We start from the raw sequence: 21578 nt of genomic DNA on the forward strand, positions 1-21578 counted from the left end.
CTTATGAAGGAGAGGTCCTGTAGTACCCTGCAGTGTAGTGACCAAACAGAGGTCCCCTGGGCCTGGTGCTTCTGGGAGTGTCTCCAGAGTGTGTTACATGTGCTCTGCTATGGTGTCCTGGTCGCTTTATCCTTCAGTCCAGTTATCTGCAGAGGCTCTCTTTGCCTGTTGTGGGCTGTGTTTGGTTCCTGGCCTGGATTTGGCACATTTTAACTAGGTGTGCTCTGGTCTGCTTGTTGAGACCTGTCCCTAATACCACTAGAATGGAGGCCTTACAAACTCCAGGGTTGGGAGACGCCATGTTGGCAGGGATTTGAGCCAGTCTTCTGGGGGAGGGGGCACACTGCACTGGGACTGAAGCAAGAGTGACTGGGAAGGGCAGTTCTTCCAGAGAGTAGTGAGGTAGGACTTGGTGTAAATAAGTTTAGTAGGGAGTGCTGGTGCTGCACTGGTTTCCACAGGTGGTTCTGTGTTTATGCTAAAGGGTGGCAGAAGGAAATGGCCACTTCCTTTTGTTCCCAGAGGTTTCTCTCTGTGAACATTGCTTCTCTGGGACAAATTCTAAGATGAACCACCACTAACCTCCCCACTGTGGGCCCCAGTGGTTCTTCATATTGCTATTTCCATGTTGTATGTCTGCAAGCTATTTGCTACACCTTTTCTCCAAGAGTAGCCCCAGTGTCCTCTGAGATTTCCTGAAGCCAAGCACACTGACCTATAAAACTTTAAGTCCTGCTGGTTGCAAGAACTCATGAAATTTGGAACCTTTCACTTTCCAAGCCAGTTATTATGGGGATTCATTTTCCCTGTGTGCTCCCCTGCATGCCAATCTTTCACCCTTCTCCATGATTGTGGCTTCCTCCTCAACATAGCACCCAGGATCTGCTTCTCTCCAAAGCCACCTCTCTGCACCTCCTACCTTCCTCAATGTGGCCTCTTTTCTACTTTTAGTTGTAGAGTTTCTTCTTCCACTATTCAGATAGATTTTTGCAGTATTTAGGATGATCTGATAGTTATGTAGTTGTAGTCATGGGACAAGGCAAACCTAGAGTCCTACTCACCATCATCTTCCCCTCCTCATCAGAAAGCACATCTTTTTAACAAATGATACAAGTGGACATCCATAGGCAAAAGATAGTAATAATGATACACTTTGAGTTAAACCTCATGTCTTAGATAAATATTAACTTAAAATGGGTCATGGACTTAAATGCAAAATGTAAAACTATACAACTTTTAGAAAAAATATATTAAAATCTTCAGGATTGAGAATTAGGCAAAGAGTTCTTAATGAAAATTAAAAACTCTTGCTCTATGAAAGAACTTGTTAATAAAATGAAAAGACAATCTAGACTAGGAGAAAATATATGCAAACGGCACTGCCAATGAGCACTAGTATTTAGAATATATAAAGAATTCTTAAAACCACTTTAGAGAGGGTGGTGGGGATATGGACATTGGGGAGGGTATGTGCTATGATGAGTGCTGTGAAATGTGTAAACCTGGCAATTCACAGACCTGTACCCCTGGGGATAAAAATACATTATATGTTTACTTAAAAAATTAATTAATTTAAAAAAAAAGAAAAGAAAAAACAAAACAAAACAAAAAAAACCCTCACCAGTTTAAAAAAATATATCAGCAAATGGGCAAAGAACATGGAAAGATATTTTATCAGAAAGGATACAAAAACAGGAAATAAGCACATGAAAAGATGTTTAACACTGTATATGCAAATTAAAACCATAATGAGATCTCACTATCCACCTATCAGAGCAGATACATTTTTTTTTTTTAATTAGCAATAACACCAAATACTGGTGAGGATGGGGAGAAACTGGATCACTTGTAAGTAGTTGTAAAATGTAAAATTTTACATGTTGTAAAATGGTACAGCACTATAGAAAACAGTTTGGCAATTTCTTCAAAAACTAAACATGGAACTACCATATGATCCAGCAACTGCTCTCCTAGGCATTTATCCCAGGGAAATGAAAACATATATTTACACAAAAACCTGTACATGAATGTTCAAAGCTGTACTCATAATTGCTAAAAACTGGAAACAATTCAGATGTCTTTCAATGGGTGAACACTTAAATTTAGTATGTACACTCATACCACAAATGCTACTCAACAATAATTTTTTAAAATGATATGAACAGGGCACCTGGGTGGCTCAGTTTGTTAAGTGACTGCCTTTGGCTCAGGTCATGATCACAGAGTCCTGGAATCAAGTCCCACATCAGGCTCCCAGCTCCATGGGAAGTCTGCTTCTCTCTCTGACCTTCTTCCCTCTCATGTTCTCTCTCACTCTCAAATAAATAAATAAAATCTTTTAAAAAAATGATACAACTTGAAATAAATCTCCAGAGAATTATGCTGAGTGAAAAGAGACAATCAGCAAAAGTTACATATTATGTTATTCCATTTATATAATATTCTTTATATTTATAAAGATATTATATAAAGATATATATATATATATAATAATCTATAGACTAGATTCGTGGTTGCCAGGAATTAAACATGTTGGATGGAGGAAGAACATGAGTAAGAAATCAGTGTGGCTGTAAAAGGTCAATATGTAGAATCCCTGTGGTAATGGAACTGGTTTGAATCTTGCCTGTATGAATATCAATATCCTGGTTGTGATACTGTACTCTAGTTTTGCAAGGTGTTATTACTGGGGGAAATGAGGTATCTCATACAGGGGATCTCTGTATTATTTCTTCCAACTGCATGTAAATTTACAATGATTTCAAAGTAAAAATTTTCTTTTTTAAAAAGATTTTATTTATTTGAGAGAGAGAGAGAGAGAGCAGGAGTGGGGGAAGGAGCAGAGAGAGAGGGAAAAGCAGGTTCCCCACTGAGCAAGGACCCCAAAGTGGGGCTCGATCCCAGGACCCTGAGATCACAACCTGTGCTGAAGGCAGATGCTGAACTGAGCCACCCAGGCACACCTCAAAATAAAAATTTTCATTAAAAACTTACATAATTGTCCCAAAGATGAGTGGTATATAATATTTTTGGCCTTAGTGAGCTAATAAGCTCAGACACGTAGGGAAAACAAGTATTCAAGTAAAAAATCATAATACATTATGATAATATCTCATAATTATATAGTTTACTGTGTAATAGACACTGTCATAAGCTCTTTACTTACATTAACTCATTTCATTTTCACCACACACCTATGAATTAGGCATTATTATTATTATTATTTTATGGATGGAAAAAAATTGAAGTACTGAGATGTTCAGTGACTTGCACAAGGTCACACAACCTGTACCTGGCGTGCCCAACTACATACCAAAGAGTCAAAGGTGAATACAACAAGTTTTACAGAAGAACTGAATCTTGATAGATATTAAGGAGTTTATCTGGAATTTTAAACAGGTGAATCAATATATACAAATTTCAGTGATGTGAGGTAAGAAAATGCCACTAAGGAAAAGTCATTTAAGTTCCCTGGCTCTCAGTCTTCTCCCTCATAAGATAAGTAGCTTGGATGATGCTACCTCTAATGTCCCTCCTAACTCCCTAGAGTCTGTGATTTTATGCTAGTAATGTAGAAAGTTAAATTATTGGGACACTGTAGGTACAGTCCTTGTTTCTTGTCTCTATGCTGTACTAGAATAACTTAAGGGCAATGTGTCTGTGTGTCCAAGAAACAAGAGTATAGCTATTGTCAATTATAAATGAAATACCACTTGACACAAGTTTAAAAGGCGTTGGAGTTAGCTGGGGAAACAAAATCATCATTTATATTATTGTTTCTATGGGAAAATAACTTTCAAACTAAATATGGCATATAAAGCAATTGTTTGAAAATTGTGCACAGTCTGTTCAAATGTATTCTAATATGTCAGCTCAGAAGAAAAGAAAGAGATAGTTCCTTTAAAAAATTAGAATCAGGCTTGGAAGGAGCTGTGGGTCTTAGAGAAAAGTTAATGAATAATCTTTTGTGTCTGATGCCAATTAGCTTTTATAACAGTTCCAGGCTCAAAGAACAGGAAGCGGCAGAGAAGAATTCAAGAAAGAATTTCCATCTAGACTGGAAAAAAGCAGCAGAGGATAATCCTAGGAAAATTGTGCATATGTAAACAGAATCATTTCCTTTCTTTCTGGTTTAGATTGGAAAAAAAGCAGGAGCTGAAAGATGCTAGGAAGGAAGCAAAACCTGAGCAACGATGGTGGAACAGACACAGCTTCTAGTGGGACTCAGTAGTATAACAACAACTAAGAGCAGTGTTTTCTCTTAGCTTTTCATCCCTACCAGTGAGAAGAAAAGTTAGAATTCTTGTTCTGCGCAAGTAAACCCAAGGTCGAATCACAACAGTGGAAGTTTTCTTATGATGAAGTACACAACTATGTTGGGGTATCTTATTCAATTGTGCTCTCCATTATGTGTTTTATACTGAAGCTACAAGCAAAAACAGACACACAGATCAATGTAACAGAATAGAGAACCAGAAATGGACCCACAAATGTATGGCTAACTAACCTTCCACAAAGCAGGAAAAAATATAAAAAGAGTCTCTTTGACAAATGGTGTTGGGAAAACTGGACATGCAGGAAGAATGAAACTGGACCACTTTCTTAGACCATACACAAAAATAAATTGAAAATGGATGAAAGACCTAAATGTAAGATAGGAAACCATCAAAATCCTGGAGGAGAAAATAGGCAGCAACCTCTTTGATGTTGGCCCCAGTAACTTCTTACTAGACACATCTCCTGAGGCAAGGGAAACGAAAGCAAAAATGAACTACTGGGGTTCATCAAGATAAAAAGCCTGGGCACAGCAAAGGAAACAATCAACAAAACTAAAAGGCAGCTCATGGAATGGGAGAGGATATTTGTAAATGACATATTGGATAAAGGGTTACTATCCAAAATTAAACTGAAGGTTGTATACGGACTATACCAAATTTGTGGTTTAATTTATAGTTTAGGACTTAGTTTTTACAGTTGAAATTCTTTTTTTTTATTTGAAATTCTTAGATTCAACTGCCTACTAAATTGTTTCCACTTAGATGTCTCGCACCATACTAAACTTATCTGTACTACTCATCTCAACCTCTGCCTTCTCTTACCACCACTCCTAGCACAGCTTTCTTCCAAAAAGAGCCAACACCACAGAATACAAAGGATTATAAGAGCCTACTATAAGGGGTACCTGGGGGGCTCAGTGGGTTAAAGCCTCTGCCTTCGGCTCAGGTCCTGATCCCAGGGTCCTGGGATCGAGCCCCACATCGGACTCTCTGCTCAGTAGCGAGCCTGCTTCCTCCTCTCTCTCTGCCTGCCTCTCTGCCTACTTCTGATCTCTCTCTCTGTCAAATAAATAAATAAAATCTTAAAAAAAAAAAAGCCTACTATAAAAAACAATATGCCAACAAATTAGACAAAATAGAAGAATGAAAACTTCCTATGAACATAGTATCTTCCAAGAATAAATCAGGAAGAAATAGAAAATCTAAACAAATTACTGGTAATAAAACTGAAACAAAGCTGAACCAAAAAACTCCCAACAAACAAAAGTCCAGATGGCTTCGAAAGTGAATTCTACCAAACATATACTTTTTTTTAAATTTATTTTTTATTTTTTTATAAACATATAATGTATTTTTATCCCCAGGGGTACAAGTCTGTGAATCGCCAGGTTTACACACTTCACAGCACTCACCATAGCATACACCCTCCCCAATGTCCATAACCCCACCCCCCTCTCCCAACCTCCCTCCCCCCAGCAACCCTCAGTTTGTTTTGTGAGATTAAGAGTCACTTATGGTTTATTTATTTATTTATTTGAGATGAGAGAGAAAGGAAAGAAAGCACAAGAGCGGGGTGGGGGGCAGAGGGAGAAGTAGACTCCCCACTGAGCAAGGAGCCTGATGTGGGTGGGACTCAATTCTGGGACTCTGGGATCATGGCCTAAGCTGAAGGCAGTCACTTAACCAACTTCATTGCAATGGATGCAGAAAAAGCATTTGACAAAATTCAACAACCATCCCTGATAAAAAAAACTCCCAGCAGAATGGATTTAGAGAGACTGTATCTCAACAAAATAAAGGCTATCTATGGTAAGTCCACGGCTAACATCATCCTCAAAAGCGAAAAACTAAAAGATTTTCCTCTAAGATCAGGAACAACCTAAGTATACCCAACTCTTGCTACTCCTATTGTTCTAGCACTGGAAGTCAGAGCCAGAGTAAACAGGCAAGAAAAAGTAATAAAAGGCATTCATATCAGAGAGGAAGGTGAAAACCTGTGCTGGGAAAACTGAACAGCCACATGGAAAAAAAGGAAACTGGACCACCATCATACCCCATGCACAAATACTAACTCAAATGAAATGAAGACTTGAATGTATGAATTGAAATCATAAAAATCCTACAAGAAAACATGAAGGTGAGCCCCTAGTTGTCGGTAGATACCAGTTTCAGCAAAGGTTTTTCAGATATGACACCAAAAGTAAAGGTAACAAAAGGAAAACTAAATAAATGGGACTATATAAAACTAAAAAGTTTCTGCTCAACAAAGGAAACAATAAAAAAAAAAAACTAAAAGGCAGCCTTCATAATGGGAGAAGAAATCTACAAATGACATATCTGATAAAGGGTTAGAATTCAAAATCTATAAAGAACTTATCAAACCCAATACCCAAATAATAAATAATCCAGTTAAGAAATAGGCAGAGGACCTGAACAGACATTTTTCCAAAGAAGACATACAGATGGCCAACAGACACATGAAAAGATGCTTAACATCACACATCATTAGGGAAATGCAAATCAAACCTACAATGAGAAACCACCTCACACCTGTCAGGATGGCTAAAATCAACAACACAGGAGGGGTGCCTGTGTGGCTCAGTAGGTTAAGTCTTCGGCTCAGGTCATGATCTCGGGGTCTGGGGACTAAGCCCCGAATCAGGCTTCTGGCTCAGCAGAGAGTCTGCTTTTCTCCCTCTACTCCTTCCCACTGTTCACTCTCTCTCAAATAAATAAAATCTTTAAAAACACACACACACACACACACATACACACACACAGGAAACAACAGATATTGGTGAGAATGCAGAGAAAGGGGACTGTTGGTGGAAGTCCAAATTGGTGCAGCCAGTCTAGAAAATGGTATGGAGGTTCCTCAAAAAGTTAAAACCAGAACTACCCTATGACCCAGCAATTACACTACTAGGTATTTATCCAAAGGATACAAAAGTACTGATTTGAAGACACATATGCACCCTAATGCTTATAGCACCATTATGAACAACAGCCAAATTATGGAAAGACCCCAAAAGTCCATCAACTGATGAATGGATAAAGAAGCTGTGGTATATATACACAATTGAATATTACTCAGACATCAAAAAGAATGAAACCTCATTTGCAGCTACACAGATGGAGCTAGAGTGTATTATGCTCAGTGAAATAAGTCAGTCAGAAAGATAAATACCATATGATTTCACTCATGTGGAATTTAAGAAACAAAACAGATGAACATAGGGGAAGGGGAAAAAAGAAAAGAGAGTGAGGCAAACCATAAGGGACTCTTAACTACAGAGAACAAACTGAGAGATAATGGAAGGGAGGAGGGAAGGAAATGGCCTAAATGTGTGATGGGTATTATGGAGGGCACTTGTTGGGATAAGCACTGGGTGTTTTAAGTGATGAATCATTGAGTCCTACTCCTGAAATCAGTATTCACTGCATTTTAACTAACTAGAATTTAAATAAAAACTTGAAGGGCACCTAGGTGGCTCAGTCAGTTAGGTGTTTGCCTTCGGCTCAGGTCATGATCCCAGAGTCGGGGGATTGAGCCCTGCATTGGGCTCCCTGCTCAATGAGGAGTCTGCTTCTCCCTCTCACCCACCCCTCTCTCGTGCTCTCACTCTCTCAAATAAATAAAATCTTAAAAAAATTGAAACAGACTAAAATAAAATAAGAAACAAAACAGACGAACATATGGGAAGGGAAAAAAAAGAGAAAGAAGAGGTTGGGGTGCCCTGGTGGCCCAGCTGGTTAAGCATCTGACTCTTGATTTTGGCTCAGGTCATGATCTTAGGGTTCTGAAATTGAACCCTGTGTTGGGTTCCGTGATGGGCAGGGAGTCTGCTTGAGATTCTCTTTCTCCCTCGCCCTCTGCCCCTCCCCACGCTTACATGTGTGCTGTCTCTCCCAAATAAATAAATCTTTAAGAAAAAATTAAAAAAGGGAGGGAGGCAAACCATAAAGGACTCTCTTTTTTTTTAATTTAATAAACACTTACTCCTTTAGTTGAACAACCTCTACACACAAAATACATATGGCTTAGGATCTTTTTGAGTGGAAGGAAACTTAGGTCTCAAGAGGCTTTCAGTCTACTGTTTTCTGAAAATCATTTAACTGAGCTTAAGAAATACTGAAAAATACTGGATTCAACCTAAAAATGTGGTTCCAAGGTAACATTATTCTGCATACCATCATGATAAAAGATTAGAATAGTCTTCAAATTTGCAAGAAAATCCAATTTTAAAAGCTTGTTCTTACCAAACTCCTAAAAAGAGCCATTTGGGAGTAAACCAGGGCATTACATCACCCCCTGAAAAGCTATAGTTTTTATTATACGTACCAACAAATCTACATGGCTAGTTTCTGCATTCTACTTTTACAGAATTTATTTTACATCTCCTATACCAAATGGCATTTTAAACACTGACATATAAACTCCTTACTAAGATAAAGCAAAGACAAAAGCATTTATCTTATTAGAAACAAGATACACCATCGCTTACAGTCTTTTTTTTTAAAAGATTTTATTTGACAGAGATCACAAGTAGTCAGAGAGGCAGGCAGAGACAGAGAGAGAGGGAAGCAGGCTCCCTGCTGAGCAGAGAGCCCAATGTGGAGCTTGATCCCAGGACCCTGAGATCATGACCTGAGCTGAAGGCAGAGGCTTAACCCACTGAGGCACCCAGGCATCCCCTGCAGATAACTTTTAAGAGACAAATTTTAAGAGACAAATTAAAGAACAGTTTTAAGCAGCCATAACTATCCTAAATTGTTTATTAGGTAAGGATTTTACAAACATTACTTATATTAGTGGTAACGGTGGAGCTGGAAAGTATTGTGTCTTCTCTTATGTCTCTCAGTGAGAACCACCAGTAGTGTGGTGGAACTTGTGACCCTTTCCAAGGCCATGGCTCTTGCAGCCTACAGATGTCAGCCCTCATATCTCCCTGTGCTTGTGGACTGGTCTGGTGATCCACTGGGTGTCAGGATTTTTCTGATAGCTTTATGGAATGGAGCAATAAGGATAACCTCAAAGAATTTGTACATGCAATCTACACCAACCCAGTAAAAATTCAAGACTCTCAGAGCCCCACAGTGGTGTCCAGCTCACTCCTCTACAACAGACTGAAGGCTTGGGGCAAACTTCAGCTGGTTAACACCATGATGGACAGGATTGCCATAGGTAGCACCCTTAGGAACTCGGCATTTGTGGTCATCACGTCGCACATGAATCCGACATATGACATAACCTTGCTTGGCCTTGTAACCCAGTCTTCGTGCTCTATCAGGCTCTGTTGGGCAGGGGGCCCTGTGGAGCACAGAAAGCTGGGGTACTACCAGCAGCACACCCTGAGAGGAACAGGTTCCATGACATATCCTTGCATCATTAAAATAGATTACCTTGGGGCAGCTGGGTGGCTCAATGGGTTAAAGCCTCTGCCTTCGGCTCAGCTCATGATCCCAGGGTCCTGGGATCGAGCCCCACATTGGGCTCTCTGCTCAGCAGGGAGCCTGCTTCCCTCTCTCTCTCTGCCTGCCTCTCAGCCTACTTGTGATCTCTGTCAAATAAATAAATAAAATCTTAAAAAAAAAGAATAGTATTTTCAACATACAGGGTTAGATACTGAACAGCTATATGAAAGAAAAAAAAAAGAATATTGACCTAAACTTCACTTTTTGTACAAAAAATAATTCAAAATGGATTATAGACTAAATGTAAAATGTGAAAGTATAAAATTTTTAGAATAAAACATTAAAAATCTTTGTGACCTGGGGTTACACAGAGAGTTTTTAGATATGTCACCAAAAGCACAATACATAAAAAGAAACTGATAAGTTGGATTTCATTAATGTTAAAAAAAATCTTTGTTCCACCAAAGATGTCACTAAAAAGATGCAAAAACAAGACACAGAGAGGGAGAAAATATTTGCAAAACACATATCCAACAAAGGACCTACATCCAGAATACATAATGAACTCTCAAAACCACAGTGAGAAAACAACTCAATTCAAAAATAGGCAAAAGATTTGGATACCTCTCTAAGAAAATATGCAAATAGCAAGTAACCACATGTAAAGATGCTGACTTTTTAGCCCCTAGGGAAATACAAATTAAAACTATGATGAGATATTACCACATACTAATGAGAATGGATAAAATTTAAAAATATTAACAATACTAAGTGCTGGTGAGGATACAAAACAAGTGGGACTTTTCATGTGTTGATGGTGGGAATGCCAAATGGTACAGGCACTCTGGAAAAGTATTTCGCAGTTTTTACAAAGCTAAACATATACTTAATGTATTACTGAGCAATCCTCCTCCTGGGATTTCTCCCTAGGGAAATGAAAACCTGGTTATCAATGTATATAACAGTTCTGCTTATAATTGCCAAAAACAACGCAAACTGGAAACAACCTAAATGTCCTTTAACAGGCAAATGGATAAACAAATTGTGGTACATCCACACAAACAATACTAGTCAGCAATAAGAAGAAACAAACAATAGATACAGGTAACATTTCAGAGAAAATACCAAAGGCATTATGTTGAGTAAAAGAAGCCAGTCTAGAAAGGTTACACACTGCATGATATTCTCAAAAAGACAAAACTATAATGATGGAGAAGAGTAGTTCCAGGTGACTTCTAAGTTGTGATTATACAAGGGATAACATGAAGGATGCTTTGGAGGTGATGGAATTGTTCTGTATCTTGATGACGGTACCAGTTACACAAATCTATTTACATGTTAAAATTCATAGAACTGTACATCAAAAGAAAAACAGCCAACTTTTTTACTGTGATATTTTCTAAAAAAATTTTTAAGTTAAGGGGAAAAAGAGAAGAGTAAAGTAAAGTAAGTAAAAGTTAAGAGGAAAAAGAGAAGAGTAAAGTAAAGTAAGTAAAGGAGACTAAGAAGTAGGTGCCAGTGAGGTAAGAAAAAAAGTAAGAGAACATCATATCCTGGAAACCTTGTGAAGAAAATAAATCAAGGATGAGGAAGTGATCAAATACTACTACTGATAGCAGTTATCAGTACCACTGACAGTGCAATTAGACAAGGACTAAGAAATGACAATTAGCAATGTGGAGTTCATTGGTGACTTCGATGAGGACAGATCGGGAATAGTATAGTCAACACTGGCTGAAATGGGTTTAAGAGAAAATAGGAGGAGAGAAATTGGGAATTAACAAGTAGAGAAAGCTCTTAAAGCTTTGCTACAGATAATAAAGAAATAGAACAATAGCTGACAGAAGTTAACAGAGTTTAAAGAAGATTTTTTTAAGAGGCAAGAAATAAAAGTATGTTTATCTGATAATGTGAACATCCAACAAAGAATTAAGTTGATGATGCAGTCCAAATTATTCTGCATACAGCTTTTCTTATTTTAATTAACATATAATGTATTATTTGTGCAGGGGTACAGGTCTGTGAATCATCAGGCTTACACATTTCACAGCACTCACCATAGCACAATCCCTCCCTAATGTCCATAACCTAGCCACCCTATCTCTACCCCTCAACCCCCAGCAACCCTCAGTCTGTTTCATGAGATTAGGAGTCTCTTATGGTTTGTCTCCCTCCCAATTCCATCTTGTTTCATTTTTTCCTTCCCTATTCCCCACAACCCCCCGCCCTGCCTCTCAAATTCCTCCTATCAGAGAGATCATGATAAATGTCTTTCTCTGATGGATTTATTTCGCTCAGCATAATACCCTCTAATTTCATCCACGTCACTGAAAATGGCAGTATTTCATTTCTCTTGATGGCTGCATGGTAGTCCATTGGCATACAGCTTTTCTAATAAGCGCTTACACTATTAATTTTGTACACATACATACACACACACACACCATATGATAACCAAAAAGTCTGGAAACACAGGCAAATATACCTGTCATCAAGGACTTCTTGGATTTTTTTTTTTTTAGATTTTATTCATTTATTTGACACAGAGAGAGAAATGACAAGTAGGCAGAGAGGCAGGCAGAGAGAGGGAAGCAGGCTTCCTGCTGAGCAGAGAGCTTGATGTGGGGATCGATCCCAGGACCTTGAGATCATGACCTGAGCCGAAGGCAGAAGCTTTAACCCAATGAGCCACCAGGCGCCCCAATGACTTCTTTGATTTTAAATATACATAAAAATATCTATTTCCAGACTTCATGGGCATTATATACACACAACTTCAAATATACATACTCATACTGACTATAAGCTCCCTAAGGACAGCTATTATGTCTTACTTATCTCCATAGTCCTTGTAGCTAGGGAAGTATATGGAACAGTCAGAATTCAATTAAAAATATTTGCTAAATGGATAAAGTATGTAGTCAGTCAGTCAGACTTAAAAAAAAAAAAAGGATTTAGCTCTACTGGCCAGCCCTATTATAAATCAACTTACTTTCCCTTGAATATCTGATATAGCCCAAATTAATTCCCTGATTTCCCTGCCCACTCCTGACCCACAATATGATCAACTTTGGTCCTACACCACCCAATTTCTGGTATTAACGATCAACCTTGCTGAATTGTTTGTTCTGAGTTTCCACTGCTGTAATATAGAGTCCTTGGGCATAAATGAAAAGTTTTGGATAAGACGATGTCTTTTTTTAATTAATAAAGGTTTTATTACCTTTAATTAAAAAAGATGAACATTATCAACTTCAGAAAGAGTTAAATATACCTAAAACCCTAATTCTGTGAGAAATCCTAATTCAAAACATGGCTAGGGGCGCCTGGGTGGCTCAGTGGGTTAAAGCCTCTGCCTTCGGCTCAGGTCATGATCTCAGGGTCCTGGGATCGAGCACTGCATCAGGCTCTCTGCTCAGCAGGGAGCCTGCTTCCCTTCCTCTCTCTCTGCCTGCCTCTCTGCCTACTTGTGATTTCTGTCTGTCAAATAAATAAAATCTTTTAAAAATTAAAAAAAAATGGCTAAACTTTTTATGTAGATACCGGACAGTTTAGATGAAATGTCATATTGAAGAAATAATTTTCCTATATAAAACCCACTCCAGTTACTACAAAGAGGAAAAAAAAATATATATATATATATATTGCAACTTGCCAGTTTCACTACTAAATGTACAATTACCATCATAGGAAAGGTCCCTGCTTTGCAGAACTCTATGTGCATTCAAAATAGTTCTAAGAAAGGCCTCTAATCTGTTCCATTGTTAGTCAAGTGGTTTATACATGCAGAAAAAGAGAAAGGAAATCAGTTAGATGTATATAATACGGAAAGAAAAAAATGGGGACGGAAAAAATCACCTTAACAACTCTTACTTTTCTCCTTTCCCAAAATCCCTTCTTATTATTACCCTTTTCTCATTCCTCCCTCCCAAAAGGGAGGGGGGGACCAGGACCCTTGCCAAACCCCACAAAAACCCTTAGGCCTCTCTCAGGCATGCAAATGTAATTTTCTGCCCAGACAACACACTCCCTTTTTAATGAACTCCAAAAACAATCTGTGAATGCCCACAGAAGAGAAAAGAGGAAAATTGCAATGAAAGAAAATACAAACAGAGAGATGTGGGGGAGGGTCAAGATGGATATGGCAAGTCCAGAGTTTAAATAGACATAAAAGATAATGAAGGTGAAGGGACTGTAATCAAACAAAATGGTCTGCAGGCTGTCATTTCATACAAATTAGAGTCAGAGAAATATATGAATATTCACTTGAATAAAAAGTCATTCATTATAGGAGTAGTCCTTCAAGTAAAAAGATCTCTGTCAAGGCCTAATGTGATGTCACTCTTTGTTCCATTTTAAAATTTAAAAACAAAAACAACAAAAAAAAATTGTATATAAACAAAAAAGAGAAAAAATAATTTTACATATGCACCCACCTCTGAAACAGTCAAGAGCAGGAGTTTCTTCATGATATAACCAAATACTATGTCAAAATTAGATATTCAAAGAATGTTAATAAATGACAAGAGACACTTCAGTCAGTCACATGATTCAGGATCCCTCCAGATGCACATTATGATTCAGCTTTGAACAGTAAACAGAGTAGGCCACAGGGTAGGGTGGGAAGACTTGAAGAAAAACACAATGCAGGAAAGGTCGTCAAAATGAAAACTGTCTTCTTGCCTTGCAATTTGAAGAGAAGTTTTATTGAAAAAAAAAAAAAAAAACAGCTTTAAACCAATTTGGCCGAAATAATTACAACATTTTACAATCCAACCTCTTAATGATGAATAGAATTCTTCTCCCTGCTTAAGGATCAAATTGGTTGGGCTCTACACTTGTCTGGCACCATGCTGTGGGCTATTTCCTTTAATATATAACCAATCAAAGATGTATTCAGGCTTTTGTGAGATCCAAAGCTTTGGTAACTGCATATTCTAGAGCATATGAAGTTTCTCTAAAAGGAGCAGACAAAGCTATATACAGTGATAGCCTCCCGTGGACAGCTAATGTTCAGTGGCCCCTCCTTTCTCAAAGGTAGACACTGAAACCTTTTATGATACACCAAATAGACACTTTTAATACTTTCCCCCTATAGAACAATACTTGTTCTATAATATTTATATTAACTTTTTCTCCTGTCACTTTGTATCAGCATACCACAAGATCACAGCTGCTTAGGAGAGTGATAAAAGGAAACCAACTCTTCAAAATACCTAAGCATTAAAAACACAGTAATCTATAAGTACTAACTGAAAGATAATAATACTACCTTATCAGACTTAATGATAAATGCCATCAACTGAATATACAATTTAGCATAGATCTTTATGGGGTAACTATGCCAACATATGGTATATATAAACCCTATACCACACTGTTAAATTTATGATTTATAGGTGAAAGTAATGTTACATATTGCTACACATTACATAGCATTATCTATGTAAGTAAAAGACTGAACATATAACCTTTTAAGACCTTTCCAACAAAATTCACTAAGGTAACCAAGTTAAATCAAAGGTATAAGGTGAAAGAACATACATTAACAATATTACATGAGTTAAATCTTCCTTTCATTTATCTGTGACAGGTGCATCACCCAGGACACCCACATGGGAGTACAGAACACAAATTATCTTGAAAAATTGCATGTATTTTTTTTTAAAGGTTTTATTTATTTGACAGAGAGAGAAAGCACACAAGCAGGGGGAGTGGCAGGCAGAGAGGGGAGAGAAGCAGGCTGACTGCTAACCTGGGAGCTTGATGTGGGGCTCGATCCCAGGACTCCAGGATTATGACCCAAGCCAAAAGCAGCCGCCTAACCAACTGAGCCACCCAAGTGCCCCCAAAAATCACATGTATTGTTGTAATAAATCTATTTCTAGTTTATTACATTTTTTACAAAACAATATTTTGTCCATTTCCCCCCTTAAAATCATGTGAAAGGGGCACCTGGGTGGCTCAGTTGTTAAGCATCTGCCTGAGGCTCAGGTCATGATCCCAGGGTCCTGGGATTGAGCCCCGCATCTGGGAGGAGGCCTGCTTCTTCCTCTCCCCCTCCCCCTGCTTATGTTCCCTCTCTCACTGTGTGTCTCTCTCTGTCAAATAAATGAATAAAATCTGTAAAAAATAATAAATAAATCATGTAAAAACACAAATTAATGATACTTTTAGACTACCAGAAAAAAAAAAAAGCTGCTATAAAGAAACTCATTAAAAAATGTTTGTGTTGGGGCACGTGGGTGGCTCAGTCCATTAAGCATCTGCTTTCTGCTCAGGTCATGATCCCAGGGCCCTGGGATCAAGCCTTGCCTGGGGCTCCCTGCTCAGCAGGGAGCCTGCTTCTCCCTTTCCTTCTGCCCACTTGTGCTCTCGGGCTCTATCTCTCCGTCACATAAGTAAATAAAATCTTAAAAAACTGTTTGGAATCTTTAAAAAGATTTATTTCTTCATTCCACAGAGAGAGAGAGAGAGAGAGAGAAAGCACATACACGAGCTAGTGGGGGGGGAGGGGGGAGCAGAGGGATAGGGGGAAAGAGTCCAAAGCAGACTCCACACTGAGTGCAGACCCCAATGCAGGGCTCGATCCCACGACCCAAACTGAAACCGAGAGTTGGACACTTAACTGACTGTGCCACCCAGGTGCCCCTCATTAAAAGACGTTTAACATCATTGATAATTAAGAAGATGTAAATCAAAACCACAGTGTTCATACCCCCTATAATGGCCATAATCAAAACAATAGAAAATAAGGAGTGTTGACAACAATGTAAAGGAAGAGAAACATTTTTACATTGCTGGTTAGAATATAAAATGGTGCAGCCAGTGTAGAAAACAATTTGGCAGCTCCTTTAAAAGTTGAACACAAAATTACCATATGACCCAGTAACTACACTCCTAGGTATATGTCCAAGAAAAATAAAAATATATGACCACCCAGAAACTTGTACATAAATGTTTATAGAAGCGCTATTCATAATAGCCAAAGGGTAGAAATAACCTAATATCCATCAGCTGATGAATGGATAAAAAATTGTGGTATGTCCATACAACAGAATATTATTCAATCATAAAATAAAAGGTATGATGCTACAACTTGGGTAAACTTGAAAATATTAAGAGAAAGAAGCCAGACACAAAAGGTCATATATGAGATGATTCATTTACATGAAATACCCAGAATAAGCAAATCCATAGACACAAAGCAGATTAGAGGGTTCCAGAAAACAGGAATGATAATTTAATAAACACAGGGTATTCTCCTTTGGTGATAAAGAAGTATTAAAATATGAGAAAGGCAGTGGTGCATAAGTCTGTGAATGTATCAAATGCCCGTTAAGTTGTATACTTTCAAAGAATTGTGTTGCGGTGCCTGAGTGGCTCAGTGGGTTAAGCCTCTGCCTTCAACTCAGGTCATGATCTCACAGTCCTGGGATCGAGCTCTGCATTGGGATCTCCCACTCGGCAGGGAGCCTGCTTCCCCCCACCCTCCTCTGCCTGCCTCTGCCTACTTGTGATCTCTCTCTCTCTGTCAAATAAATAAATAAAATCTTTAAAAATAAGTAAATAAGTAATAAAATTATTGTGCTGTATGAATTTCATCTTAATAAAAATAAGTAAAAGTTTTTATTTTTTTTTTTAATTTATTTGTTAGAGAGAGAAAGAGAGCGAGCACAGTCGGACAGAGTGGTAGGCAGAGGCAGAGGGAGAAGCAGGCTCCCTGCCGAGCAAGGAGCCCGATGTGGGACTCGATCCCAGGACGCTGGGATCATGACCTGAGCCGAAGGCAGCCGCCCAACCAACTGAGCCACCCAGGCATCCCAAGTTTTTATATTTTTAAAAGTTAGGACAAAATGGTATAAAAATGTAATACACTTTATGCTCTAGGAGGAAAAAGAGAGAAAGTGGAAAGTAAAATAAGATCATTAACTATGGGGCACCTGGATGGCTCAGTGGGTTGGGTCTCTGCCTTCGGCTCAGGTCATGATCTCAGGTCCTAGGATCAAGCCCCACATGGGGCTCTCTGCTCAGCAGGGAGCCTGCTTCCCTCTCTCTCTGCCTGCCTCTCTGCCTACTTGTGATCTCTGTCTGTCAAATAAATAAATAAATATTAAAAAAAAAATAAAAGATCATTAACTATGGTAAAGGTAACACTGAAATTCAAAGGGTATTTAAAACTGACAAACCACAGGGGTGCCTGGTTGGCTCAGTCGGTGGAGCATGTGACTCTAGATCTCAGGGTTGTGGGTTCAAGCCCCCACATTGGTTGTAGAGATTATTTCAAAATAAAGTCTTTAAGAAGACAAACAAATGGCTAACAGACACGTGAAAAAAATGTTCAACATCAGGGAAATTCAAATCAAAACCACATTGAGATACTATCTTACACCAGTCAGAATGACAAAAATTGACAAGGCAAGAAACAACACATGTTGGAGAAGTTGTAGAGAAAAGGGAATCCTCCTACACTGTTGGTGGGAATGCAAGTTGGTACAGCCACTTTGGAAAACAGTGTGGAGGTTCCTCAAAAAGTTAAAATAGAACTACCTTATGATCCAGCAACTGCATTACTGGGTGTTTACCCCAAAGATAGAGATGTAATGAAAAGAAGGGCCACATGCACCCCAATGCTCATAGCAGTAATGTCCACAACAGCCAAACTGTGAATGAGCCGATATGCCCTTCAACATACAAATGGATAAAGAAGATGTGGTCCATATATACAATGGAACATTACCCAGCCATCAGAAAGGATGAATACCCAACATTTGCATCAACATGGATCAAACTGCAGAACATTATGCCAAGTGAACTAACTCAAGCAGAGAAAGATAATTATCATATGGTTTTACTCCTCTGTGGAACATAGGAATAGTATGGAGTACATTAGGAGAAGGAAGGGAAAAATGAAGAGTGGGGGAATCAGAGGGGAAGACAAACCATGAGAGACTATGAACTCTGGGAAACAAACTGAAGGTTTCCCAGGGGAGGGGGATAGGGGTTTGGGCAGGCCTGGTGGTCAGTATTAAGGAGGGCACATATTGCATGGAGCACTGGGTGTTATATGCAAACAATGAATCATGGGACATTATATCAAAAATTAATGATGTACTGTATGGTGACTAACATAACATAATAAATACAAAAACTAAAAAATAAACTAAAAACAATAAAGTCTTTAAAAAAATTTAAAAACTGACAAACCAAAAAGTAGAAGACTAAGTTAAAAAAACATTGTAGGCATGATAAAAAGTATAAATATACAGGGGCGCCTGGGTGGCTCAGTGGGTTAAAGCCTCTGCCTTCGGCTCAGGTCATGGTCTCAGGGTCCTGGGATCGAGCCCCGCATCGGGCTCTCTGCTCAGCGGGGAGCCTGCTTCCCCTGCCTCTCTCTCTGCCTACTTGTGATCTCTCTCTCTGTTAAATAAACAAAAATCTTAAAAAAAAAAAAGTATAAATATAAAGATAACCACTAGAATATAAAAAAAAAAACAGACATTTTCGCATGCCAGAAATCTTAACAGAACAAAGGCATAGAAAAAAGAAAAGCTCCCAGTATATAATACAGCAAATTAAAACATAAATAATAATAGAATAGCTTTGAGATCAAATATGTCAGTCACATCAATAAGTGGAAATGGGCTCAAATTATATGAAAAATCCACAACAAATATCATTCTCAGTGGGGAAAAACTGAAAACTTTTCCCCTAAGGTCAGGAACACGGCAGGGATGTCCACTATCACCAGTGCTGTTCCACACAGTACCTGAAGGCCGAGGCTCAGAAATCAGACAACAAAAAGAAGTAAAAGGCATGTGAATCAATAAAGAAGTCAAACTCTCACTTTTTGCAGATGACAGGATACTCTATGTGGAAAACCCAAAAGACTCCCAAAATTGCTGGAACTCAAACAGGAATTTAGCAAAGTGGCAGGATATAAAATTGATGCACAGAAATCAGCTACATTTCTATACACTAACAATGAGACAGAAGAAAGAGAAATTAAGGACTTGACCTCATTTACAACTGTACAACTGTACCCAAAACCATAAGATATGCAGGAATAAACCTAATGAAAGAGGCAAAGGATCTGTATTTAGAAAACTACAGAACACAGAAAAAAAACTGAGGAAGACATAGAGAAACAGAAAAATGTTCCATGCTCATGGATTGGAAGAACAAATATTGTTTAAATATCTATGTTACCTAGAGCAATCTACATATTCAAAGCAATCCCTATGAAAATACCATCAACTTTTTTCACAGAGCTGGAACAAATAACCCTAAAATTTGTATGGAACAAGAAAAGACCCCGGATACCCAAAGGAATGTTGAAAAAGAAAACCAAAGCTGGTGGCATTACAATCCTAGACTTCAAGGCTCTCTTACAAAGCTATAATCACCAAGACAGTATGGTACTATCACAAAAACAGACACATAGATCAATGGAACAGAATAAAGAACCCAGAAATGGACCCTCAGCAATTTGGTCAACTAATCTTTGACAAAACAGGAAAGAATAGCCAATGGAAAAAAGAAATTCTCTTCAACAAATAGTGTTGGGTAAATTGGACAGCCACATGCAAAAGAATGAAACTGGACCATTTTCTTATGGCAGGCACAAAAATAGACTCAAAATGGATTAAAGATCTAAATGTGAGACGGGAATCCATCAAAATCCTAGAAGAGAACACAGGCCACAGCAACTTCTTGCTAGACACATTTCCAAAGGCAAAGGAAACAAAGGCAAAAATGAACTACTGGGACTTCATCAAGATCAAAAGCTTTTGCACAGCAAAAGAAACAGTCAACAAAAACCAAAAGATAACTGACAGAATGGGAGAAGATATTTGCAAATGACATATCAGATAAAGGGCTAGTATCCAAAATCTATAAAGAACTTACCAAACTCAACACCCAAGGAACAAATAAACCAGAGATGGGCAGAAGACATAAACAGACATTTCTCCAAAGAAGACAAACAAATGGTCAACAGACATATGAAAAAGTGCTCCTCATCTCTCAGCATCAGGGAAATACAAACCAAAACCTCAATGAGAGAGAGACAAACCGTAAGAGATTTTTTTTTTAAAGATTTATTATTTATTTGACAGAGAGAGATCACAAGTGGGCAGAGAGGCAAGCAGAGAGAGAGAGAGAGAGAAGGAAGCAGGCTCCCTGCAGAGCAGAGAGCCCGATGTGGGACTCGATCCCAGAACCCTGAGATCATGACCTGAGCTGAAGGCAGAGGCTTAACCCACTGAGCCACCCAGGTGCCCCAGAGATTCTTAATCTCAGGAAACAAACTGAGGGTTGCTGGAGGGGTGGGGATTAGGAAGGATGGGGTGGCTGGGTGATGGACACTGGGGAGGGTATGTGCTATGGTGAGTGCTGTGAATTATGTAAGACTGATGAACCAAAAACCTGTACCCCTGAAACAAATAATACATTATATGTTAATAAAGAAAAAAAAAAACATGATGAGGTACCACCTCATGCCTCAGAATAACTAAAATTACCACTCCGGAAATGACAGATGTTGGTATGGATACAGAGAAAGGAGAAACTGCAAACTAGTGCAGGCACTCTGGAAACAGTATGGAGGGTCCTCAAAGGGTTGAAAATGGAGATACCCTATGACCCAGCAATTGCACTACTGAGTATTTACCCCAAAGATACAAATGTAGTGATCCAGAGGACCATGTGCACCCCAATGATTATAGCAGCAACGTCCACAATAGCCAAAGTACAGAAAGAGCCCAGATGTCCATCGACAGATAAATGGATACAGAAAATGTGGTATTTATACACACACTGGAATATTATGTAGCCATCAAAAATTGAAATCTTGCATTTACAATGAGGTGGATGGAACTAGAGGGT

The 21578-nt window shown here is 38.6% G+C and overlaps 1 protein-coding gene and 1 pseudogene across 1 annotated transcript in view; both read right to left on the minus strand.

Moving 5' to 3' along the window:
- The window catches only part of ZSWIM5 (zinc finger SWIM-type containing 5), a 206898-nt gene that overhangs the window by 134426 nt on the left and 50894 nt on the right, over positions 1 to 21578 (minus strand). The window lies entirely within an intron of this gene.
- Positions 9087 to 21578, minus strand: part of LOC116879210 — a 30709-nt pseudogene continuing 18217 nt past the window's right edge.

Source organism: Lontra canadensis, unplaced genomic scaffold (assembly GCF_010015895.1).
Source record: "Lontra canadensis isolate GAN:19392208 unplaced genomic scaffold, GSC_riverotter_1.0 scaffold60, whole genome shotgun sequence".
Lineage (NCBI taxonomy): Eukaryota > Metazoa > Chordata > Mammalia > Carnivora > Mustelidae > Lontra > Lontra canadensis.